The sequence below is a fragment of the Osmerus eperlanus genome, chromosome 9 (genome assembly GCF_963692335.1).
Source record: "Osmerus eperlanus chromosome 9, fOsmEpe2.1, whole genome shotgun sequence".
In the NCBI taxonomy this organism is placed as follows: Eukaryota; Metazoa; Chordata; class Actinopteri; order Osmeriformes; family Osmeridae; genus Osmerus; species Osmerus eperlanus.
Genome location: NC_085026.1, coordinates 10,051,100 through 10,078,007, shown reverse-complemented (window position 1 = coordinate 10,078,007; position 26,908 = coordinate 10,051,100). Strand labels below are relative to the sequence as shown.

General features: G+C 43.7%; 1 protein-coding gene across 1 annotated transcript in view; it reads left to right on the top strand.

Annotated features, from left to right (window-relative positions):
- The window catches only part of vrk1 (VRK serine/threonine kinase 1), a 121,930-nt gene extending 96,930 nt beyond the window's left edge, over window positions 1-25,000 (top strand). The window contains exon 14 of the mRNA XM_062469758.1: window positions 24,954-25,000. The gene's annotated coding sequence lies outside the window, so the exon portion shown is untranslated. The remainder of the gene's footprint in view (window positions 1-24,953) is intronic.
- The last annotated feature ends 1,908 nt before the right edge of the window (window positions 25,001-26,908 follow it).

The window sequence follows — 26,908 nt, the reverse complement described above, 5'->3', positions numbered from 1 at the left end:
AGAATTATACTCTATTGTTGTGTGAAAAATGTGCATCATCAGTTACATATTACTCAAGTATTGGAAGTATCAATTCAAATCAAACAATCCTGACATCTGTGATTGAGTTCAGGGCAGCAATGGCTTATCTGAAATGGAAAGGAGATTCAGTTTTGAATACAGAGATCAGCACACTATTGATTGTACAATTTCTGATACACACATACTTTGTGTGAGGTTTGCGTTTAAACTGAGGAGAGAGTTGTTTTCTCAAGCCTCAAACATTTTTTAAGTATGTGTTTCCTTTTGCTTTCTTGATTATTTCTCTACTCCTATCTCCCTCTCTTCCTCATCCTCATCATGATCCTCGCTTAATACGAAAAGTAACGGTAAAAAGACATAGTTTGATTAAGACAATAATGTAAGATTTCCTGCATCAAATGACAATTTAGATGAAACACCAGAAAAAAGAAGAAAAAGAAATAGCTCTTGTTACATTCCCTGACTCTCACTGACAAAAGATGGCAGTATGATGTCACTGAGAAAGTGGACAAACTTTGACTTTGTTGCGCTCAAGCCAGTCAAAAAGTGTACATTGCGTTGTAATGCATTTGAGTGTATGTAAGTTAATGTGTGTGTGAATGTGCCTGCTGTGTGTGTCTGTGTGTGTGTGTGTGTGTCTGCTGTGTGTGTGTGTCTGCTGTGTGTGTGTGTGTGTGTTTACGTAGACTAGAGCTGATGTATTTGTCTATACATGTTTGTGCATTCATTCACATGAATATGTACGCATGTGCGAGCATGTGGTTTTGTGTGTGTGTGCGTGAGAGTTTGTGTGTATGAGTGTGTGAGTTCATACACGTTCACTGCCAGTCTTGTAGAACACATGAAGGCCCCCAGACAGGGTTATGAAAAGACTAAGGTGTATGGGCAGGCCGATATTTTTACTTGAGACTTACAGCAGACTTGAATCAATGATGCCGAGAACAGATTTTGGCCCTTATTTCAAATCTGGATTCAATCAAAATATTCTTAAGTGTATGTTTTAGTGTGGAAAAGGGCAGGACTTCTCCATTTATGTGCTCAATTAAATGCTTTTTATCCTGTTCCCTTACCTTAAAATGTAAAAGAAAAAAAATCTTGCCAACAGGTGCAGATATATTGTCTAGACTGATGCCTAGCCTACATGTACATACAGTTCAGCATACGACTCAACACCCCAGAAAATACAATACTATACGCAAAAGGTGTGTGCCTAATTTATCAAGATTACAGTATTAGTGTGTGTGTGTTAGAATGTGTGTGCGTGTGTTTGTTGACATTAGACAATTCTAGGATGGGTTGTCAAACAACTTCAACCCTCATTTGCCTCAAACAAATACTGTGTTTAGGGGATGAAAGGCCATTGAAAGCCATGCCGCTAATGATAGTTTACTCAAACAATCAGAGCAGAACACACATTGGCCCCTCTCTCTCAGAAAGTGAAATGCCAGTCCTAAATATGATGGCATCGCTGGCATTGGAACAGGCACACAGTGCGCCACGCCAAGTGGGTCTGGGCGGTGCCAAGCATTCTTCAGATTTCATTAGGTAATAGCTTATTCACAAATGGTGCCATTATCATGTCTGCGACAAGGCTGCTATAACGATTAAGTCCTGATTTGGTTGTTGTCAGACAAACACACGTATGCTTAGACATGCACACACAATGGTTTGGCACGGATGCACATACACACATGCACACACAAATATACACACATGCAGACCCACGCACATGCAGACACACACACATGCAGACACACACACACGCAGACACACACCCACACAGTCCCACCCTTGCAGAGGTTGTGCTTCTCTTCCTGAGGCTTATACTTCTAATTTGGCTAAAACCTCCCCTGGGCCTCTGGTACCCTCCCTGGATCTTCTTCACCCTCCAATGAGCACACTTGGCTGGGGGCCCACAGTGCTCTCTTACCCCTCTCTCCTCTGTCCATGTAGAGGCCCAAACAGCTGGGCCTTCCATCCTTTGTGGTGGGCGCCTTTATGCGTGTGTGTGTGTGTGTGTATGTGTGTGTGTGCTTGTGTTTGTGTGTGTGAGAGAGAGAGGGAGAGAAAGAGAACAAGCGATTGAGAGAGAAATGGAGAGAGGGGGCAGGGATGTACATGGTGTGTACATGTGTGTGTGTGTCAATCCTCACACATGTTTAGCCAGAAGTGATTGAGTCAAGCATAGCCATTCTCCATTTATTTAAGCAACACCAACATTTTGACAACCTATCTGCAGACTTCGAGTCACTACCAAGAAGTGACCCTGTCTACCTTGAGAAAATATACTACATGTGAAGCAGAGTCAATAGTGGGGCTTCAGACTGTGCCATGACAAACTGTTCCAAAACCATTCAACCATGTATCCTGTACAGGAATTACACACGGCTGTAAAGGGGTGATTTCCCATCAAATCTGACTAGGGATTGAGAATGGAGAAGTGGGGGGTGGTGGCGGGTGGCGGCGGCGGGGAGGGCATTTAAATAAAGATACGTTTGACCAGGAATCCGTCTCACCATCTTAAAATGGATTCAGTACAGGAGACCTCCTGTCCCCCTGAGAGACCCTGCAGTGATACATCATATTGCTCTTAAAACAGCTATTAACCACCGTGAAGAGAGGAGGAGGAGGAGGGGTGGAAATTGTTCCAATTGTCGTTCTGATACAATGACTTGTCATTAACCCCAGTACTAAAAGGTTCTGCGTCTCTCTGTGTTATGTGTGTATTTTAATTGAATCTTGTATTCCCATTGAGGGAAAGGCAACAAAAAAAAAGAAAGGCAACCTCAACCGGATGTGATGAATTAAGAAGAGGAGGAGGAAATTTCTCTCGTTCTTTTTCTTTGCCTCTTTCTTTCTCTTTCTGGCTGTTAGAACTTGTTGGAACTCAACGTGTTCCTGTTTTACGTATTAGGAGGAGTGGATTGCAGATATGTGTCCTAATCCCTCTTAAATTAAGAGCATTCGATACTGATTCTCCAAACTCCATGTACTCTGTGAATCTCCAATTAAGGAGCTTGGGAGATAAGTATGGTAATCACAGTAGTCAGAAAATTGGATATGTACAGCTAATCTGTGGCTATAAAGTGGTTTGAAGGGAGAGAATTAAGATTATCTTTGAATATATACTGTAGTGTGCCTTACTGTCACTTTAACTGTAGACTACAATATATGTCTCTGATCTATAAATTTTAAGACAAACATTTTGAAATGTTGTTGATGATGTTCATCCACAGATGGGACTAAAACACTCCGGGTTGACCAAATTAACATATATATGTAAATTAGGTTTTAATTAATTGCAAAATGTATTTTGATTAAATACTCCAAACGTCATGATTCTAATCTTAACAAAAAACTTTTAATTAATTTTGCTAGTTAAACCTCATCAACACTTTCAATACAGCTTAATTAGAATCGAGCCGCTCCCTATAATTTAAAACGGGAAAATCAAAAATCAACCATTGTTATCACATTTGTAATGCAACCAGTGCGAGAGATAGAGCACCCGATAAATTAGCGGCCCCCTGATTTCCACATGCAAGCAAAATAATGGCGCTAATTGGCAGATATTCTAATATTGATTAAATTAGGCGCAAAACACTCATTTCATTAAGGCACTCTGATACCCTAATTCTGATCATCCTCTATATATCTCTGCTCACTCCCGGATTAACAATTAAATAAGCTTTGTGGAAGTTTCTAAACTAATGGCAGAGAAGGCTGAATGAAATCATGGCTATATTTTCTAAAAGATGTTGCTCAAAGTCGGCTGCTTCCCCTTCACAGTCTCAACGTTGAGGACTGTGTTTGTGTGGGAAGTCATGGTTAATGATGTATTCACTCACTACCGTAAAGAGAGGTGTGCGACTCAACGGCCATTGTGCTCAATTATGTAGAGAGGAAGGGCTGATAATGAAAGCTAACATGAAGCACCTGAGTGGATCAAGCTCTGTGTGTTTGTGTGTGTGTGTGTGTGCTTGCTTAAGAGTGAGAGAATGTTTAAGTAGTTGTGGGGTGTGATTGTGTGTGTGTGTGTGTGTGTGTGTGCGCGTGTGTGTGTAGGAAATATTATAAATACGTGTGTGTTTAGTATGTGAAACTCTTTTGAGTGTTTGGGGATTTAATAATGTGTGTGTGAAAGAAAGAGAAAAAAGCGTGCGTGTGTTCCACACACTTCTTTCATCAGACGTGGAGAGAAGCCATCTTGGACTTTTCTCAGACTACCGTTTCAAAGGCTCCAAACTTTCCGCTATCCTCTCTCCTCCGTGGCAGTCGTCCACTTAAGAATATAAGGAGGCTTATGGAGGATAAGACCTTGCGAGGTGCTTAAGGTGAGATAACCAATTACACATGATCACTTTTGACTTTTCTAATCTCCCTGCCTCATCGACTGATTTATCCTCCCTGTGCACACCTGTGAACCCCGGCCATCTCTAACCCACCAAGCCAGCCTTTGTTATTCTAATATTAGCGGCTTGACTCCCCAACTTCAGTCAGAGAGATAAGTACCTGCACAACGGCAGGAGGGCAAGAGGGAGCAACTGCTGGGTCGTGACCTACGCCTGCAGACAAACTTTCTTCCAGCAACGTGCGCTATGGATACGATTTCATAACTCCAGACGTCATTGCATCAATTCATTTTGATTTAATTGTTTCCAATTGGTTGGTCTCACCTAGTTCTGATTGTCCTAAGTTGAACAACTTTTGAACCCTGTAAAAGTCATGAGAGTTTGCAAATTTACGACGAATATCTGAACAGAAATTGCAAAAGATTAAATGCACTGTGTAGATATTGCAGCAATACCTTGGCCCAGCCTTGGCCCATGTCAACAAGATGTACTCAACTTATAGGACACAGCATGCTGATCCAATCATATTTGGTTGAGAGACCAGATCTCCAAGCCACAGTCCTGATCCATCATTCTACTGCGTTCATCTTGATTTTATTTATTGATCTCAACTTTTCACTCAGACTGTCTATCATTCGCTTGTGGTCGGTGACATCAGCTGTCACTTGGTTTCTGAAGAGTAAGTCTTTGGCAGTGTTGCGGATAACAATGACTGTGGGAATTTTATCAACTCCCGTCTGTTTCTGTTTCTCTATGTGTTTGCTGTCGATCTCTCTATCTATCTTTCCCTCTCTCATATTCGGTTGACTATGAAACATATCTTCTCTTAGGTCTTCTCTGTTGACAATTTAATTATTGCACTACAAACAGTCTTCATCTTGACGCTCCACTTCTGTCTGTCAAGGTACTCAATAACACTGAAAATGGTCTATCCTACATTAAACATTTAGGTCAGCTGTTAGGTCGCAGTTACATAAGAGAGAGTGATGGTATGTACCAAACTCCACACCAAAAGAGGTGATTCTGTACAGACTGTCTATGCTCCTGTAGGTGTAGAGACAGGTGTAGAAAGACAAGGCTACTCTCATATTTCATACTCGTGACCATAGTTAGCATCTAGAATGAGAAAATAGAAATTACACAGAGATATGAAACTGTACCAGTTCCTCCAGTCAACCTGCATCACAGACAACCTTTAGGAAATGTCAAGTGGCTCATGCAAATGAGCAATCCGTCAGTTATTTAAGCATCTACAAGGCCTCAGGTTTCCCAGTGCCCCAATGTGAATATCAGCTGGAGCTGAATAGCACCGTGTGCACCTGTAAGTTTATTCTCATTTTTGAGGTTGAGGAAAAAATATATGTGCATTTTTACCAGTTCCAAGTTAACTGCCATGCACGTCAGTCAGGTCAAGACTGAGCCTGAACTTGGCAGTTGACAGTTTACATTCTGTAAAACCAGTTCAGACCTGTAAAACCAGATGTAGGGATGGGTGGGAGACATTTTCTGATTGACTGAGACAAAAAAAAGACTAGATTTTGTTTAAGTATACATTTTGTCTTCTGTATTTTGTCCAGTGGCCACTGGGGACGAAAAAACGTTCGATTTTACCTTTCAGACAAGCAGTTAACTTCACGGTCTTTTGTGCCATAGTTCTCTTCACATTTTCCCACCGCAACCCATTTACCAGGGATACTCTGACCCATCCAGGGATCGTCAACCCAGACAGGATAATCTGACGGCTCTTCTATGTTACCGCCGCTCTGTATTCCACTCTTCTTCTTCTTTTTTCCGTTTGCAAGTGAGGGTGCCGAGTTAGCACAAACGAGAGACACTCTCAAAAATAAGCTTCTCGTTTGGGATTGAGTGGATTCAGATGGTTGGCTGAGGCTCAAAGGGAGTGAATAAGGGGGTTTGGGTCAGCTTATTATTTCAGTGGATACAAGGCACTGATGTCCCCCCTGTTGTGGCGTTCTCCAATCAAAGACTTGGTCATTATAATGTGGGTCAAGGCTCATTCTCATTGGTCGCTCTTCTTTGTTGGTTTGGTTTTTGAACCCAATCCGTCTTCTGGTTTCAATATTTAAGGGTAAAACAGGATGAAAAAGTGAAGTATTTGAAAAGTTTGAGAATGAGGAATTCCTTAGCGTAACAAGACAATGACAGTTATGATAATAAAAAGCTAATGAAAGGTTTAGTTGGTGTATATTGAGTGGCCAGCTTCTTAAGCCACCGCATCCAAATGACCTACTATGGAATATTTCTCAAGAGGCCTGACAGTCAATCAGAATCATAGCTGCATGCAAATGACCTATGTTGAAATAAGCCTGCACTGCATGACTGATAAATATGGCATTCGTCGACCTCAAACAAAGTTCTTTCCGTCCATCAGTTATATGTCACAGGAAGGGGTTAGGTAAGTTGCGGTGGCAGTGCATAGCCTGAAGGATTAAGAATCTAGACCACATCAGTGCTAACAGTGCAGTGCACCACCTGCTTCAGAAGACGAGGCATGCCATCATAACAGATTTAGCTGGCTAGCACATATTTACTTCAATCTGCTGTCTTTCGGTTTTGCAGTCTTAACAGTTTTCCATAATATAAAATATAGAAAACCATGATGTTCTTTCTGTGAGCAGGCTATGTAGATCATAGGGACATCAGTCTTAGGTGGTCAAGTCAACAACTTGGGATAATCAGGGCTGGTGCATGGAACTGCAAACAACTTCAAAACAAGGGGACTCAAAGGTTTTATAAAAAAATATATCTCTATTTTGTATTTGCAGTTCTCAATTTTGACCATGGCAGAGTATGCACCTTCTAACAATGTAGGTGAATCAGTAACGTAAAGGAGTCCGATTCTACAACAAAAAATATCTTCAAAGTTAGTGAAAGTTACCCTCAAAATCTTTATGTCCAGTTGTATACACACATGGTACATGTTATAAACTTTGGCATGTTACATATGCCTCTTGAATGAATCACAAGGCATTAGAGCAGTTCCATGTAAATGTAAAAGTAGACAGTGGCTGTGGTAAGACGAGACGGTGTGGGTTAGAGTCCACACCCCCGCCCCACCACCCCCCTTCACTATGGAGCCTTTCTGTGTCTCTCTTCTTTGGGGATTTCCTGAATTAGGTGGTAGGTTAGTGAGGTGTGAACATGTTTTTTCTGAGGCCGTTCTACAGTGCACCTTTCACATAGTGTTTAAGTCGAGTTGATGTGTACTACCTCTGACACAACGGGAGAACCACTGATATTCAAAGTGCAGATTTTTTTATGGGGAAATTTGAAATTGCCAAACTCGATATCCTTATAACAAAACCCTTTTGGTAACAATTAAGGAATAAAAAAAAAAAATGAAGTTGTCATTAGAAGGCTCATTCGTTCTTTTGCAAGTACAGCATGACCTTAGCCTTTACTTCACACATGGCTCAGTAATGACTGGTTTTGGAATGTAGCATTACTACAAGGTTTGACGCAGTGTATGTATTACTTCTATGGGAAACTTGTCCTTTCTTAAAACAGTAAATTACTTGAAAAAAAGTGAAGAAGTTTTTGCTATGATTTTATATGCAAATTTGGGTCACTCGAGGCAATTTGTACAAGTTAAACACTTATTGCTGCCTACCTTATTGTAAATGGACAAAACACAAATGTACAAGTCTCTATGGAGTTCTTTGAAGCTTCGATGAACAAGATGAATACATGCATTCCATATGAAGAGATGAGGCTCAGCCATTCATATTTACTGGCCCTCCTTCTCTCACCACATCATCGTTTAACATCTAAGAGTAACATATACCAGCATATCAAGTAAAGTGCAACATTTCCTCAAGAATGAGTGTGGTGCTTTGGGAAAGAGAAACAAGCTCAATATACAAATTGTGCAACCATCTCTTTGGCAGCGTGGCAAGTTTGTGGTGCAAATTTATTTTTGATACTGTCCTCATCATACTCCCAAGGACTGCAAGACTGCGCTGCTTTTGCAAGATGAGCATCTCTGGCACAAAGTAAGTGAGGATGAAACGTGTTAACATGTTTGAAAATTTGAAAAAGAATTACTTTAAAGTCTCACAGGGTGAAGAAGGAATCCGGTTAAAGATACACTGGCAGACGGGTTTCTCTGGTTTCTGCTCTGACACCATGCATCAACACCCCCCACTTTCTGCTTGCAGTGCTGTAATGGCTAACATGCTGGCCGTTTGTAGGGAGCATTGAATTAGTACAAGTAGTGGATGCATTACATGGATGTTTCTGTTACAACAATGCACAATGCTTAGCATGTGTTTTGATTATCTCTTTCGATATGTAAACTTTCCCGACCACAACAGCTATGAGCACACATGAATAAGGACCCTGAGAAATATGTGTGGTTGGTGGCTTGGACCAGAGACCTGGGCTTGAGACAGCGTCGGAGGGGAGTGGGGAGGGGAGTCAGGGAGCAAAGCTGGGGGAAAGACTTTTGCTTTTAATCAGAGAGATAATGGCTGCCATACGCCAGCACCACTGACTTCTTTTTCCCACACTTCAGCCTTCCCAAAACCTCTTATTTTTGGATGAGAGCTGTCCGTTCCATGCATGCACACACACACACACACACACACTCTATCGCTCGCCGCCTTTCTGTTAAACACACTTATTTCTGTGTATATGAAAATGAGATCTTGAGAGCGAGAGCCGATCTTCAAACAGGCCCACAGTTTAACTGGCGTTGGACTGTTTACAGCCAGAGTTTGTTTAAGTATGTTGAAAAAAGGGCCCCGATCTGCTTGACAGTTAAGTTGTGCCCAAGCCAAGCTGCCTCACTGAGGAAAAATAACATTCTCTGTTGTCTCTCTCCTGTTCATCTTTTTTTTCTATTGCCAACAGACAGGGAATGCTATGAGCTTGGATCATAAGTAAATACCTCATTCCATAAAGTATATTATGTAACATCACTTAGAAGTCTACTCCCAAATTAATTGTGCGCTCTGGCAGTTAATTAAGTTAAGTTATATTCCACTTAATTTCCGATAACAAATTAGTAATTTGCTTCTTTTGAAGTGCGTAGCGTTCAGTCATTTGACAATGTTAAAGTCAATGCATACGTTTGGGGTGGGTGAGACAGGGGGTTGGGGGCCTGTGCTGAGCTTTACAGTATTACAACCCATACTGTAAATGTTGATGCTGGTATCAACATTTAAGTATGGTGGAGAACTTGTGTGAACGAAGACAGTTACAAGGGTAAAGGCATTACTTATAAAAACAGATAACTTTGATGACCCTGTTCTGACAGAACCTGTAAATATTTTTTCCTCCATTAAATCTTGTGAAACATTAATTCAGAAATGTAAACATTTCAACACATGGCAATTGTCACCCATATGCAGTTAAGTGAACAGTACAACTGTGTAGGTTTTACAAGAGCTGTTTGGGCTCGTCTCATACAAACGTATTTCACTGGGTGATGACAGTTGCTTCCTGATTCTACATAACTGCCATTTTTGTGTATGCTGTCCATATTACATGTGCAGTCTATCTGGGAAAGAAGCTGTCATGGCAGATAACCAGTTGAAGTGATCATCCTGTGAAACAACAGACATATCCAATAACCAGTCTGACCTATGAACTGGGGCAGGGTTTGGAACCAACTGAAAGTCTGTTGGTGGTACTGGGTATATAGAGGTAGACAAACAGTCATCAACAAAACCTTGAGGTCACTTCTAGGAAAGGATCAGGAAACGAACAAAAATGCAGGTGTTTGCGTATGTTTGTGTGTGAGAGAGACATTTTCTGTGGCGTTTGTGTGTGTGTGTGTGTGTGTGAAGTTTCTGCAAAAAGATGGCAGGAACTGATACAGCCCCGCTGGAAACATTTGAGACACATATGGGCATGCACATGCTCCCCTTTGACTTGTTCATTCTCGAATCCAGCCAGACCTTTTGAAATATAATTATCACACTCATATCATGATGCAACCCGATCTATTGTATCTACTCCTGGCAAGTATGAGGACACACACATTTGCAGATAGAAACCACAACTTCATGCAAACACACATGCTTTCATACAACAGGTCAACCAGCCACTTACTGCATTTTATACTGTATGATGAGTGTGTAGTGATAGCCGCAGAAAATCAAAAAGATTATCAGTGTTTTTAGGAGTAGTTTGTTTCTTTATATTTTCCACAGTTGACACCCATGAAATGATTACACACTGTGTGATTGTATAAAACTCTTTCATGACGTTACCAGTCTGACATAATTTACATACTCTCTTTCATTGGAGTTACACTGTAGCCACTATATTGTGTTAGGTACATGCATGTAGTCATTTAGCAGACACTCTTATCCAGAGCGACTTTAATTAGTTAGGTAACGTCATTATATAAAGCAAATGCAGAAAACCAGTGTATAATGCACACAATTGCATTGCAGAATAAAACGTTTAATTTACAATTCCTCAGTAAAAGTTTATGAATAACACAGCATAACAATAATCAAGTGGAGAAATATGTATTTATTTCCAGTTTGAATATTCATTAGAAGTCAACTTAACAGGTTGTTGTGTTCACCAACGATGGATTGTAATTAAAGTAATTTAATGGCAAAATCACAGATCAAAAAACATAGCAAACAAGACAAATAAGATTCCTGGTTATGAAGCATCCACGTCCTTTCCAAACCGGTTCCCCTCGGTGTTCACACACACGCCTACATGTTTTAGTTTTGTTTTCCCACTCCCCCCCACTCCCCCACACTCCCCCGCATTCCCCAACTCCTCCACTCAAGACCACCACTCAACTCCTCCACTCACCTCCTCCACTCAGCCAGCTATAGAAGTAGTGTGTGTATGTAAGAGATGGTGGCTGTATTGTACTTTATGACCAATGGTGTATATAAATGTCTGTGTGTGTGCAACAGTTTACTTAATTATGTGTTCCTGTGTGTTCGACATACCACAGTCATCTCAGAATACACTCTGCCGTAATAATAGCAGAATAAAGGGATGGTCGTTCGATGTTGAAGCAGCCAGGTGGCAGAACAGCAAATAAAAAAATCTGGATTTCACATTAAGTTGTGTGTGATGCCTTGCCAGCAATGTCTTAAAATAATGATGGTTTGCTTAATGTGAAATATTGCCATAATTTCTCCAAGTTACTGTTCTGTAGCTGCAAACCATCATCATTATGTTAAAAATGTAACCTTTAGGAGTATGTGAGCGATAAAAAGATAAATGACTCAGTGATGGTATTAGCCCTCTACGTCAAAAACAAGGGCTCACACCACAGCTGCCACCAACTAAGAGCACATGACAAAGGGTCGGCTTGAAAACGATTGTTTTAATATTGTCTGCTTTGTTTTCATATTAAAATACCACATCACAGAAAGTGCTTTCCTTCATGCAACAGTGTAATTACAGCACAGTTAAACGCTTTCATTTTTACTAGGAGCAATGTTCAATAGGTTTTTCAAGTGCACAAGGAAGGCTGTAGCAGAGTTTGATTTGGGAATGGTGGAAGCCAGCAGTGTACCCTTTCTAGTAGGCTGTTCAAAGCCTCATTTACGTCCAACGCTTAACTAAACTTAGCTGGTTTCTTCAAAGTTCATTTTGTTGAGTTTGAGAAGCTAAGCCCAACCGGTGTTTCTTATAGTATTTTTGTATATCAGAGACAATACTACAATCGGGAGGCTCCTTTCATCAGACCCTTACCCATTATGTTTGATGGTTGGTGTTGAACACTCACAAGTTATCTAGATGGAATCTAGGATGTAGTGATGCAATCACGATGGCTGACAAGACATCACAATTAAAGTTCATGAAAATGAGAAGCAGTGTGTGTTCATGTTTAACTTACATTTAGCATTTCACGTATTTCTTCTCTGTACACAATCCTCATATGTCTGTTTTGTTCATTTCAAAAGAGGGAACACATTCACACATTTCAGTGGATAGACACCCCTCTGTGCAGGTTCACTTTCCATTTGTCCGTGTCTGGCTAGGCCCCGTGTTCAGTGGCTGTGACTGGCATATCTCTTTCCTGGCACAGGGCTTGGCAAGGGAGCTGCCAGGATAGGACTGGCAAAGCTGTAAAAGCTCAGGCCCGCCGATGCATCTTTTACAGTTTACAGGAATGTGTCAGCAGTAATCTCTTGGCGGCCATCTTTGGAAATTCAAAATGACACACTAATGAAAGCATTGTGATACTCTGTGGCAAGGAGAGCCTGGTCTAATTGTGTCTATTTAAAGCAGCTGTTTCAGGCGTCTCTGATTTGGTTACAGGCAAATTCATCTCCTGTGACATCAGGGCCTGTTCGTGTTGATTAATTAGCAAGTTGCCATTGCCGATTGCTTTTTAAGCAAAAAGAAGTGGCCAAGTATGAGGTTTAATCACCCTCTGTGAGCTGGCCAAAGAGGCCATTTGGTTTCAATTAGGTCAGTGTAAGATGGCTTGCCCAGGCTTCTCCACATCACCAGCATAATCTCTCTCATCCCTGTGTCCTTTACTGCAACTGCCAAGGAGCATCTTCAACGCAGAGCGTGAAATCGAATGTGAATGCCGACCCCTCAGCATGAAGGGGGAATTATTTTGCGGTGAATGCCGTTATTTCTCTTGGTGCCCCGTGAGGGACGGATAGAAGACCGTCCGAAGACAAGTGTAAACATTTGCGTTGAAGGGGTGGTGTGCTCAGAGGTTTAAGGGCAAATACGTACTGCTTGGATAGCTGTAATCCAGTCTTGTGGTCGTTCCAAGGTCTCTCTGGGTGTTCATACCAAGGCCTGTAGTTTAGGTGAACATGAGAAGGCTGACATGGTCTATGCCAGTGTGGCTACCGTGATTATGTTCTCTAGCTATGGGCGAGAGAAGCGTATGACTTTGGGAAACCAAACGTTTTCCAGAGAAATCGCTTGTGGTTCTTTCTTTCCACATGGAGGACCAATAAGAAGAGGCAATTTTCAAAGGTTGCCATCCAAATTTTTGAATCTTCAGCCTTTTGATCAATGGACAAGTAAATCTGGAAATAATATGATGTAAAGCACTGCAGAAGGGAGAGCAGTATTCACTGTCAGACTGTATAGGTGATGACTCTTTTTCCTCCTCCTCAGAACAACTGCTGTCACTTCTCTTACTACAGAGAACAAAAATCCCTGTTGGAAGACATAATACTGGTCTTTGATGTAATACTCACCAATATCAAATCAAGAATCCTCTTTGTGACAGATGCCCAGAGAGACTGTATCAAACTGGACTTCACCCAGGCCATGAGCTGGGGTCACAAACCCTATAGTTTCTGGGCCACAGATTTGTGATTGACTCAAGGGTCAATCGATCGTTTTGATTCATGTAGGAACTCAATCTGAGATGAAAAGGGGCCCGTGGCATTACAAAAGGTTGCAAGGAATGACCATTGTCACTGGTAGCAGAGCGGGTGCTACTGGTTTAGTGTTTGGATGGTGTAGGGTTTCAAAAAGCATGAGTCTAGCAGCCTATCGGTTTCCATCTTCTTTTGTTCTTCAAAGCTCAAGGTAGTGTTCAGACGAAGGATTGAAAATTGTGGAAAATAGGAAATACATGGAGATGCGTTGTGATTTTCAGATGGTACGCTCTCTGTGTTTGCTGTAGAGATTTTTGAGAAGCAGCTCTTAATCAAGAGGAATCAAACTCACCTGTGCCAACAGAAAATAAATGAGTCTGTCAACAAAAGGGGGGGAGATCAAGATGTCGACTCACCAGAAATTATCAACAAATTATTTCCTCATTTACTCTTCTTCAATAAATCTCGCTGCCAATGATAATATGCCAATTTATTTGCAAAAAAATATTCAAAGTTTACAGGTGGTCATTATAGGGAGCTTATGAAGGCTTAGGATTTCTGAAGATTTTGCATTGTAATTTTAATGGATTTATACATTCTTTTGAAGTTTGACCAGCCAAATCATTCCTACACATATTTCAGAATAATTGGTGTTATAAACCCAATAGGCTCTCATCTAGTACTCACGGCTGTCCATCAAAAACACAGAGATCGAACCCGGAGCCTAAACGATCGCGCCCCCACCGTGTCATTAGGGGGCGGACGGGGAGGACCCCTTGAAAGCGCTGCCAAAAAATCCCATTGAAGACGGAGGGAAAGAGAGAGAAGTGTATTGATCGGTGTGTCCACGGATATGATACTTAAGCCCTGGTACTGAGAGCCAGAGAGCCCCCCAGATCCATATCTCAAAGACTTTAATCCTGGCCTCTCTTACTGCTGGATTGGCCTTCACCTTAACCTCTTGACAACTCCTGCGAAGATCAACCATGGAAATGTTATTCTTCTCACAATCTCTCCTCATCATCTTTCCTGTATCTGTGCTTCTTTTGTTCGCTCTCTTTCTCCCTCATCTGGCTCATCATATGGTTATTAGTGGGAGTGAGTTCGGTTCCCATCCGAATTACCAGTCACAGGTGAATTAATACTGATCCCGAGTTTTCATCGTTTTTATCCTTCCTAAAGTTTTCATCCTACTCTTCTTGAAATATAGATACTTGATGGAGAGTATGCTCTAGAATGCAGTTAAGGTAGAGCTGACCAGATAATAAATTATATGTTTTATAATTTACCTAGGTATGACAGTTGAAAACACACATCAATGTACCGAAATGCACACTAACACATACAGTAGGTTATTTCCCAATAATGAGAAGTTGCACACACACACACACGCATGCACACACACAGACACACACACTGCCCTCTCTCCACTTCTGTGCTGTGCATTGGGGTCTCTGGCAGATGCTAGTGAGTGCGTCCAGAGCCTAAGGAGGTGGTCCAGGGCCAGTGGGCTGGGACGACCAAATTGTATTTACAAACAGGCAAGGAATTAATCTTCCCTCTAACGACTCAGAGGAGCAAGGGGGGCCGGACGAGCCAAGAACCACTCGGGCCCTGATGCCAGGATGAACTCTCTGAGATGTAGTCACACATTCATCTGCTAGCAGGATGAACTCTCTGAGATGTACTCACACATTCATCTGCTAGCAGGATGAACTCTCTGAGATGTACTCACACATTCACCTGATAGCAGGATGAACTCTCTGAGATGTACTCACACATTCACCTGCTAGCAGGATGAACTCTCTGAGATGTACTCACACATTCACCTGCTAGCAGGATGAACTCTCTGAGATGTACTCACACATTCACCTGCTAGCAGGATGAACTCTCTGAGATGTACTCACACATTCACCTGCTAGCAGGATGAACTCTCTGAGATGTACTCACACATTCATCTGCTAGCAGGATGAACTCTCTGAGATGTACTCACACATTCACCTGCTAGCAGGATGAACTCTCTGAGATGTACTCACACATTCATCTGCTAGCAGCGTATATGAGGTTGTGAGGAGGTGATCATAGTCTAATGTTTGCCTAGTTTGAGAGGTATTAGAAATGATGGGCTGTAACAAAGCATACCGTTTGAGGGGTCAAATGCTCAGAGTTATAATACACTTAAAATGTCAATCAGGATATCTCTTTGGCAATCTCAGTCAGTAAATCACAATATTCCATGTTATATTGATATGTATTAAAGTACTGTATCTGATATTAGTTGTAGGATACTGATTCATGCTCACAGGCACTGGTAGGAAAGATAGCAACATGCATATAATCTCTGTGGGTTAAATAGTTTAGGTCAAATTACGTGTGCTAGAATGCCTTACATTTACATTCGCTTTCAGTGAGAATGATCAGTCTTGCTTGACTGATGGCTATTGTTGAAATATTAATTCACAACCACATTCACATGGCTATTGTGCCTGCTGATGAATTTGGCAGTCAGGTGAGGTCATCATTAGTGGATGGTGGGTCACAACCTTACCCCTCACTCATTAGTCATGCCATGAGTCTTCATAGCTTGTGACTGGATGGCTCATGAAACATGAACATGACCATTGACAGTGATTGGGGTCAAGGGTCAGATAAGCAACCATTAGGGTGACTGTCTGGTCACCAAATCTGACCTTTTTTTGTCATTGAATCCTTTTCAATGAAAAGCAGCAAATGGTTTAGGGAAATGACATTCGTTAATAAACACATGTCAATGAACAACTCATTGTGTAAACTGTATGAATAAAAAAAAGCCAGTCCAATACAACAACTAAAAACATACAAATAACTGCAAAACATTTCATAATACTTTTTACATCATTGTGAAAGTCACCCATTGAAAATGTGGAGGGTTATTTCGTCTCACAAAGGGATTAACAGTCCATCTACAGGGTTAGTTTAGACAAAGTCATGTTCAAAGACACAGGGATCAATCTCCATTGATAAATCCTGCCTGATTTGGCCGAGAGCCCTCTTCCTCGGTACATACTAATAGACTACTGTCCATCCCCTTACATTCCTCTCCTCTTATTCTACTCTTTCATTTTAGCATGTGTCTCTCATTTACCCTTTTTGGTGATCCTCTGATATTATTTGACAGTTCTTCCATTTTAGAGTGCAACCCTTAAGTCTGTTATTTTTATTATAACAGTGAGCTGAATGAAGGGGTATGATGTCTATGTGTTTTCTTTAACCGTGTCAATTTTAGCTTCAAGGTGAACATAGCATACAGCTTGAAGTTCATACCTATTTTGGTCTGCAGGCCTTAGAAGAACTTTTAACAATTTTGTAAGTGTGAACTCACTGTTCACACTTACAAAGCATTGTTAAGATTGGGATGGGTCTGTGAGAATATTGCATTATGGGCATGCTTTGCATAGGTGTTGTAAACATGCAGGTGTGTTTTCATGTCGTAGTAAGTACACAGCCATGTGCATGCATGCATGCGTGTCAGTCTGTGTGTGTGTGTGTGGATGAGTCGGTGTGTGTCTGCTTGTGTGTGTGTGCCAGTTCTCTGCCTTGGGGCTATAGGTCCCACGGCTCCTTCCTCCCCTAGTCAGACCCCAGAAGTGACCCACCGTGACCCCGATGGCGCACATCAAATCAGGGGGTCTGAGATCCCGGCTCCCCGGCTCCTCTCATGTGAACGGGGGAGATAAAGGGGGCTGGGAAGGGGGGCTGCCTAAAATTGCAGTGCATATGCCGGGGCTGTGTAATGGCCCTGAGGGTCCCCTCATCCTCCCCTCCCCTGGCTAGGCCAGGAACAAATGCACAATTCATCATCCGCAGCTGTCTGTCTGGACCCCAGGTGACTCTGCTGTCCCCTCTTCACCCGACCCCCCCACCCCACCCCATAACGCACCCGACCCCCCCTGAATGCCCCAACCCCCTCACCCCCATCATTGTTGTCCCCATCACCCCCAAAAAATCTCCCCAGAAACCTGGGTATGTCAGAAGGAGGTTTGATTATTGCGGAGAAGGTTTGTGTTGCCACAGGAGAGGCAAATGGGGGGATAGGGGGTTGGGGGTGAATCTGTCATCAGGCATATGGTACTTGGCTGGGAAGGTACAATTGAAAGGATGATCCTCTTCTGAGGAAGTAGTGATGCCATGTATTTAGTGTTGCAGTCTCCTTGGTTGTCCAGGACTCCTTGGCTGAGTGGTCCTGATAGAGAGAAGAGAGAAGGTGGGATTTATCGGATCAACTCTAAAGTATATCAACATCATGCATGTAAGGACGTCAGCAGTAGACAAACGTACGTCTCCACTTTCAAAGTGAATGTCTTGAGTTGAAATTTAGGGGAATGTAAGACTTAAACTTTATACATTTTTTATTAAATGACAGGATTGAAATGATACCAATTGTTGCCTGTATAGGCCCCCCTACCTGAAACTCTGATAGGTGAGAAGGGGTGATTAGCTCACCACGTTGAGATATCACCTCTCCCCACACCCTGGACCCTCACAAATTCTCACTGCAAATGTGGCATCCACGCTCAGATCACGCCTACACTCCCACCTATGGCGAGCTTGACACTCTCCCCTGGCCTCACCCCCCCCCCCCACACACACACACACACACACACACATAAGTCTTCAGGGACACATGAGGCACAGTGACTGTTGAAGGGACGAAAAGGAATGAAGATGAAGGGATGTATATGAAGAAAGGTGAGAGGAGGAGGTGTGAGACTGTGCGGAACCCCTATCAACTCCTCATTAGTATGATATAAATATATATGTAGATATATGTATATATAAGCTACTATAACACATTGCATGTATTGCATATTGCAATTAATATGCAAAGGTTTTAATGAGCATGTATAGCTCCCAATCCCAAAAATATTGTGCTCTCCTTGGCTAACATAGTACAGAAAACATTATACTCAAACAATAACAGTTTGATCATGTATAGCCAACCTACTCATGAAGTCAAAGGCCTTTCCCACGCTTCCTGGGTGGAATCAATACAGAAAACACAATTAAAACCAACACTTAGTATGAATCACACATAAATGTAACTGTCGACTCGTTCTCTGAGCCCTGCTCTGCCCTCTGATGCAGCCACTCTCCCAGACGCCGACGTGGAGCATGTGCTAGCATCATTAGCCGGTGAGTGAGTCCATTTGAGGGCATTTAGCACTTCGTCCCTGGCCCTGGGCTGTTTCCCGCTGCTAATATGCAGACACCTTTTTTTTTTCACCGGACGAGGGGGGTTGGGGGTGGGTTAGTCTCCTGTCGCCAAACCACAGGGTCAGTCTCTCACACCGCTGGTTACCACGTCTGTGTGGCGGGGAGGTGGACAGGGGTGGGGGTGAAGGGGGTGAGGGTAAGGGGCTAATCGATGACGACCGTCATTGTAAGAAGTGGCAGTAAAGCAAGCGAATGAGCGGTGGGTTTAAGGAAGAAAACGGATAGTTAGAGGGAGGGGGCTGCGGGGGGTTGGTGGATGCAGTTGAGGAGCCTCAGGATGTGTGCATGTGTTTGTGTGTGTGTGGGGGGGGGGGTGGTCTGGATGCACGGTTGCGAGTGAGTTAAGGGGTACATGTGTGCACGAGAGAGAGAGACCAAAAGAGAATAGGAGACAGGGTGTGAAAACTCAGGCGCACCACTGTTTCATGAGTGTGTTAGTGTATGGCCTTTTCTTCTCTCTCTCTCTCTCTCTCTCTCTCTCTCTCTCTCTCTCTCTCTCTCTCTCTCTCTCTCTCTCTCTCTCTTTCTGTCTCTCTCTCTCTCTCATCCCCCCTCTCCTCACCCCTTGCTCTCTTGTTTACGTCTCATCGATAAGCGGCCACAACAGATGTGCCGTTTCATTCTCCTACCCACCCGCCCCCCCCCCTCCCTCCCCTCGCTCTTCATCTTTCATACTCCAAAGAACATGAGGCCCATTTGACAACATCCCCACTGCCCGGGGCTGCTGGGGGCTATACATGAGACAGTCTGGCCAGGGCTGAGCACACGAGTACAAAATAATACCCACAGGAGCAGCCTGCCAGTCCCTCACCGCCAGCTCTGACTCCATCCCCGACTCTCTCTCTCTCTCTCTCTCTCTCTCTCTCTCTCTCTCTCTCTCTCTCTCTCTCTCTCTCTCTGCCTGTCTCTCCATCTCTCCCTGCCCTCTCGGTCTGCAAGCTGCAGAGGGCCGAGGCTATCAGGGGACCGACTACTGGTCTGTGTGTACCCACAAGGGGAGTGTGTGTTGGGGGGAGCCGGGGGTGTAATCTAAGGGGTTATGTGTTTGTATGTGTGTCCGTCGGCATGTGTTTCTGTGTGAGTGTCCATGTCCACGTGTCTGAGTGTTGGTGTGTGTGTATGTGTGTGTGTACGTGTGTGTGACTGACAGCTCTGTGGTCGCATCATGCTCAGTCACACGGCCAAATGCAGCTTTGTGTCCATTTTGTCGCAAAGCACACACAGCAGCTGTCTGCCCCCCCCCCCCCCCCCCCCCCCCATCACACACACCTCCTCCTCCCTCACCTTCCCTCACCTTCCCTCCCCGACCACCTTGCAGGCTTTCCGCCGGACGGCTGCTGTTGTTGTGCTTGTTGGTTGTTGTGCGGCTGTCTAGCAGGACACTCTGATGTGGTCAGCCATCTCCCTCAGGGCTCTCCAGTAGTGCTACCTCACACTGCCGACAGGGTTTCTGGGTAAAAACAAAGCTGACCAAAAAACAAGGTGTATTGCGTCAACAATACAGCCACAATATATATTCTGTCACATTCTGACATTTCCACAATGCTATTCTATCCTTTTTATATTATTTCCTCAGTGAATTACCAAATGTGCCTTTTGTAAATGTAATACACAACCAGTTTCATGTTGCAGTATCACTACTGAAAACCCTCCAAAATTCGAAAGGTATTTTCAGTTTCTCCTTGCTGACACAAATATGAGTGTTTGTTACAGTTTGTTTTATTCTGTGCACCTCAGCTCTCATATCAAGAAAACAAGTAAAGCATCAAGCAATTACTTTCACTCCTCACCTTCTCCCTCCCTCTCTCCATCCCTCCCACGAGAGGGGGCCTCTTGTTTACCATATAAGAGCAAAATCATATTTCAGGGAGCTGGTGGAGCTGAGGCAGTCTCTGCTCTGCCCTGCACACGCTCCGTTCAGCCTTGGTGCTCCCTCAGGAAGGCACCATTACAACAGTAACAGCAGATTAATTAGAGGAGGTCTCCTTTGAGCCTGCTGGAGGATCCGGGCCTAGTCAAAGGGGAGGTATTATTCGCCTCTCAAAAATACGCACACACACACACAGTCATACACAGAGACACACACACACACACACACACTTGTGCATTCACACACACAGGTACCAGGCCTCAAACTTAGGCCTCAAGACTTCAGTACAGCCCGGGTAATTAATTATCTGTGCCTCAGGTTCTAGCCCAGGAGTTGTTAATCGCTGGTGCCCCAACGATGGTTTCTGGTAGTCAAACCCAACTGAGGTGATTTTAATGGGAGCAGCTGAATTTTTTATGCACATTCTTACAAATGCCTACCTTCATGGGGTGGAACCTGGCTTTGATGTGAGCCACGCTGAGGGGTAGTCAGTGGAGTGTTGGTTGTAGGGATTACTGGACGAATGTTTGAATCAAGTACGTTTGGTTCAAAACATTGCGGGGCCGGTTGCAAAGATGTCATGCCTTTACTGTTAAATTGCCCCCTCCATAATCACTCCCTCCATAGCTACCTCTCATGCTCTTTCCAACCACCTCTCTCCCTCTTTTCCTGCGCTCCCTCCTCTCCGTTCCAAAGCCCCTCTACCTCTCCCTTTCCTTCTCCTCACTTAATTCTCTCCATATTTCATTCCCTCCTTCATTACACTCTTCCCTCTCAATCTCTCCGTATTTTCCCTCATGACTTTCATTAAGGTCTGGGTGACCACCTGCAGAGACAAGTGGGGCTGAGACAAGGGGTTTTGGTCTCGTTGCTGGCTGGCAGGCTGGCTGACTGTCTCACTGGCTGGCTGGCCGCAGCACACCACACACAAATACACACACACATTCCAGCCCTGCTACGGGCCTAGCGGGATCTGAAGCCAGTTTGAAGTTACCATGCCAGTAATCTATAAAGGGAGACGAGGAGAGGCGACGGTGGAGAGGGGTGGTGAGGAGAGGAGTGGAGTGGCGGGGTAGGGAGGGTGGGATGGAGAATGGGAGGGAGCGAGGGATAAAGAGAAGCGTTTCCATATGGAGATGAAGGGGAAGAATACCTGGAAAAGAGCCACTAATCTTTGGCTGCGAACTTGAGGAGTTTCTAATGCTAATAAACAGGGATTGCGCAGGGCTGGCGAGTGGGTTGCCATAAGGAGGACTGCCTGTGCCCCAGCCCCCCTACACCCCCCTCCCCTCCTGCCAGTGCCACAGGACTGTCTTTCCTCAAGGGGGAGCTTGCGTTTGTCAAGTGAGGTTCGCCCAGCACTGTGCACCGAGCCGGCTGGTGTGCCAAGAGTACACACACACACAGATCTCTGCCAATATCTTTACCCGCTTCCTATTCACTTTGCAGACACAGACGCAAGCATCTATCTTCAACACGCATGCACACATACTCACACACAGACACCACTGTAAACATTGTTTTGCCCTGATCCCTGCCATCCGGACTGCAGTATCAATTTACTGGCCCGTATTACCACATGCACAACTAACTGCAATCCAGTCAATGTTTTCAGTTTACAAAACCCCTCACGATACATACTCACCAAAATGGCTGACGTCTTAGTTTAAACAGATACATATGTGTCAGGATCAGGCCTCTACCACGCTCCGCCACTCCCCTCCCTGCAGCATAGGAAATGTCAACATCCGACCCACAAGTTGTGTGTCTCTCGCTGGAGTTCGTGGCCTTGCCTCGTTTTCCCTGTGGACCACCATGAGTCAGACAGCTCACGTAGACAAGGCCCAACTCTGGGAGTCTCCAAAATGCCACTGCGTCAACCTCAACAAGCCGGGGGACAAGAATGAAGGGAGGGTAGGAAAGAGGGAGGGAGGGGGTGGAGGGCATCTAAGTTGGCCTGTAGGTAGCACAGGGGTACTGCTCATCTGGCTTTGGAGTCCCTCTTGTACTTTGTTATTTTGTCGGTGCATGTGGGTGTGTATGGGTGTGTCTTTGTGTGCTGGTAAACGTGTGTGGGTGTGTCTCTGGGTGTGTGTGTGTGTTTGTGTCAATGTATGTCATTGTAAAGGTAAAAGGGATCTGAGAGTAAGAGATTGTTGATAGAGATAGTAAGAGAGATAGTAAGAGAGTACCCGAAATAGACAACCAGAAGAAATACAACCATTGAGTCAAACATTGTTATTGTTGTCAATGGATGAGATTTTTAGCCTAGTCTACAAACGGTGAGGAAGTGACTGAAATGTTCAAGGAGAAGGAGAAAAGGCTACGCAGAGAGTAGAAACTAGAGATGAAATAGAATAACTAAAAAAGTGAAGAAAAGTCTTGTATCAGAGCAGATTGCGAGCAAAGAAACAATGACAATTGACAATCTGGAGACAAAAAAAATTAAGAAAGAAAGAAAGAACTAAAGAAAGAGTCGGTGATTCCTCAAAAAAACAGTATTAGGTTTGTCCAGAGAACAAAGGAGATAGGATATCCCTAATCCTTGCAATATTAATGTCTAAAATGCCATTAATAAGCTTCCAAGAGTGTGTGTGGGCGAAAGTGTGTGTGTGTATGTGTGGCGGCCGAGACCACACGGGGATGAAAAGGCTGCCTACATGAAGGTACCTGCCAGGCCGTGTCTGACAGGGCCTTGGCTAATGAATGAGTAGAAAGCCACTCCAATCAATCACCCAGGATTTATCTGTGCCCCGAGTGGAGGTGAGGTCTGGTATGGGGTGACCACGACTGTCAGCCACCAGCCTCAGTCGCAGCCAAGAAACTGTCTCAGCATTTCAATGAGCTGCGTACTAATGGGAGAAGGAGAGAGTATGTGTGTGTGTGTGTGCTCCTGGGGGTTGCATAGCAGTGACAAGGAGGGAGAGAAAGAGAGAGAGGGAGAGAGAGACAGAGAAAGAGAGAGAGATTGTGTACAGTTACGTAAATTTCACAACCACCACCACAAAAAAATACTCCGGGCTAATGTTCAGGTGAAGTAGGTAGTACAATGGTGATGTACTTTCTACAATGTGTGTACTCCATCATTGTCCACAAGGATTTAGAACTAATACGCTTTCATTGCCGCTCATAGATTAATTATGATCTTTTTCATGAACTTAATTATGTTGCACGTCGAAATTACCTCGATGTGACTGGACATTTAGCTGAAAGGAAAAAAAAGAAAGAAAAAGAGTTACAAAAATAGCTCCAGGCTGAAATACGACCTGCTTCATCCAGATACAATTCTTCACCCTAAACAATGGCTGTTCTGTTCCAGCCTGGCCAAGGTAGTTCAGCTCAGGTCGTAACTTAAATCCTCCAAATCCCCAACCAATGATGAACCACTGTACCTGTGTCAGATGGCTCTATCCAAATCGAAATCATCCGTTTCAATTGGGTCAGTTATAGGCCAATCCGAGCACATCACACAACTCCTCTAAACGTAAATCATAACTTTAACCCCACGGGTGCTGAAGCTCAACAGTTGTGTCGCCCCCAAAGCTCAGAGTGCCTGAAGCCAAATGATGCATTCAAACAGAATACTCCGCTTGATCAAAGCATGTATTCGTCCCACTGGCCAAAGATGCCCATATAAGCTTGCGGGAAAATATTCTGTTACATGCTGACCCATACACTGGTTAGCAAACACTTTCCCTCTTCAAAAGTCCTCTTCAGCAGATCTCTGGGTGGACTCCTCAAAGGATGAACTCAGTTCGGCTAACATCCTGCTCTGATCTTTAGTCTCTAAATAGTTGCTTTTGGTATTACACGCTCAACTACTGGCTCAATAGGTCAATGATTTTATTGTATTTTTCTATTCTATGTTGAGTAGTTAATGTTGACATATGAGTAAAGAGGGACCAACACATGTGTTTGAGGAGTCTTCCATTGAAGCTTTCAAAACATTGTTGCTGACAGATGAGTTTGGCCAGATACCACAATTTTGCCTTGAAGAGCAAAACAATCTGCAAAGACTTAACTCCAAAGGTGCAAAAATGTTGCTCTAAACTAACATTGATCACATGACCTTACATTGATCCAAGTGTCAAGGACCGGTCGGTGTTTCGTTCAACACCGTGCCTTTAAAGCAGGAAAAGAACGAGAAATGTTTAGTCTCTCTCTCTCTCTCTCTCTCTCTCTCTCTCTCTCTCTCTCTCTCTCTCTCTCTCTCTCTCTCTCTCTCTCTCTCTCTCTCTCTCTCTCTCTCTCTCTCTCCCTCCCCTCATCCCATGTGGCTCGCAAACAAAGAGGGGCAGCTGGAGACAATGCTAGTGGTAAGAAGTGAGCAGAGCAAAGTCAATCAATGGGCAGAGAGTGGGTGCTGTCTAGTTCCCTGCCAGTTTTGCTGTTGTTGTTGTTGTTGTTGTGTATCAGGTGGCGTCCGTTCGGCATGGCTGCCAGACCTGACCGCAGAGGAAGACATCAGTCAGTGGACAGTGACAGCCTCAGATACAAGCTCCAAGGGACAGAGAGAGAGAGAGCGAGAGAGAGAGCGGAGGGAGAAAGTGAAAGGGACCGATGGTGGACCTTGACCTACCCCCTAACCCTCTACCGCCCCTCCCCTTACCACCATTTCCCCAAAAAAGACAAGTGGTGATTCCACGAGAGTCGACATTGGGAATGTGCATCCCCTGAGCAGTTTGAGAGGAGGAGGGTGAAACGGCGCAGTGGCTGTGTGGCAGGAGTCAAGCAATGGATCCTGTGGTCTCTGTCCATCAAATCTCTGCTTCAGAGCAAGTAACAAGCCATCAGACAGCGGCACTTGCTGTATGGGAGCAAACAAAGGACACGTGCAGGGACATTTGAATGGTCAAGGTATTGTTTAGATGTTGTTTCATCACTGTGGGCTGAATCAATCAGAAAAGATAAAGCTGGTAGCATTAACATCTAAGATGACTAAAAATCAAGGCATGCTATATCTACGAAATTTGTATTACTAATTTTGATTGAAAAGGTTTTCAGGGTTTTAGGGCTAGTGTGAAATGGTGGGAAGCAGAGGTTTGCAGACTGCATACCCAGGGGTAGGGTCACAAAACCAAGCTACAGCCTCTAGAACTCCCCCTATGAGAAGCCTGGTGGGCTGTGCTTCTAATGAGATCCAGATTGGGTCGAGTGTCACAATGGAATTCAACGGGGGAAGGCAAGGGGGGTTTGCTTCAAGTCCCGCCAAGTTCAGACTAGACTCAATTCAGCAAACTTCAGCCCACCCTGAGCCAACCCACCCGACAATCGTTGGGCAAGTTTTGTCCCTGTGTGTATGTCACACACACGCACACACACCATAGACACACACACACACACATAGACAAACACACTGTACTACCATTGAGAGATAGTTTTACCTAATTACAATATTCTTTACTTTGAAAGTAATAGACACTATCCAACAAGTACATTGTCCCTGAGGTTGACTAAAGTGAAGGTGAATGACTTGATGTCTGCTGGTGGTTCATTAATTTGGTTCACTTTATCTTGAATACAGGTTGTTCCATATAGCATTAATTGCACAGTGGCAGTGAAATGAAGGCTAGCGATTAGAGGGGGTTACCTACAAGAACGTGAAAATTCAAGAAACATGGCAAGCCGTCATTTTTGAGTCTCACAGAAAGAGGTGAACATAGATGCCTGCCATCCACTACAAAGAAAAACTAGGGAGAGTAGTAAAGAGACAGAAAAAGAGAGACAGTTTCACTAATTAATCTTACTATTCCGTTTTTATTTTTATCAACATCACCTAACTGAGACTGGCCTTTAGAAATGAATGATATGGAGGAAGTCATACACCTGCTTGTAATTGGCAGCATGTATTTTCAGCCTCACCTAAACATGTTATTGCAGTTATTCAATCAAATCCCCACTCAAGAAGGTTAAATTATTGTGATTCATGGGATTTGAGAGGCGTGCCATGAGTGAAAACATGTGCTCCACACTTAAGGATGGGTGAGATCCAAGTCCCTGAGTCAGAGGTGCTTACTATGTCACACTCCAAGAGCACCATGTATACACACACCAGGGACCATTCAATGGATCACACAAAATATTAGTTATTTTTAAAACAATTTTAGACA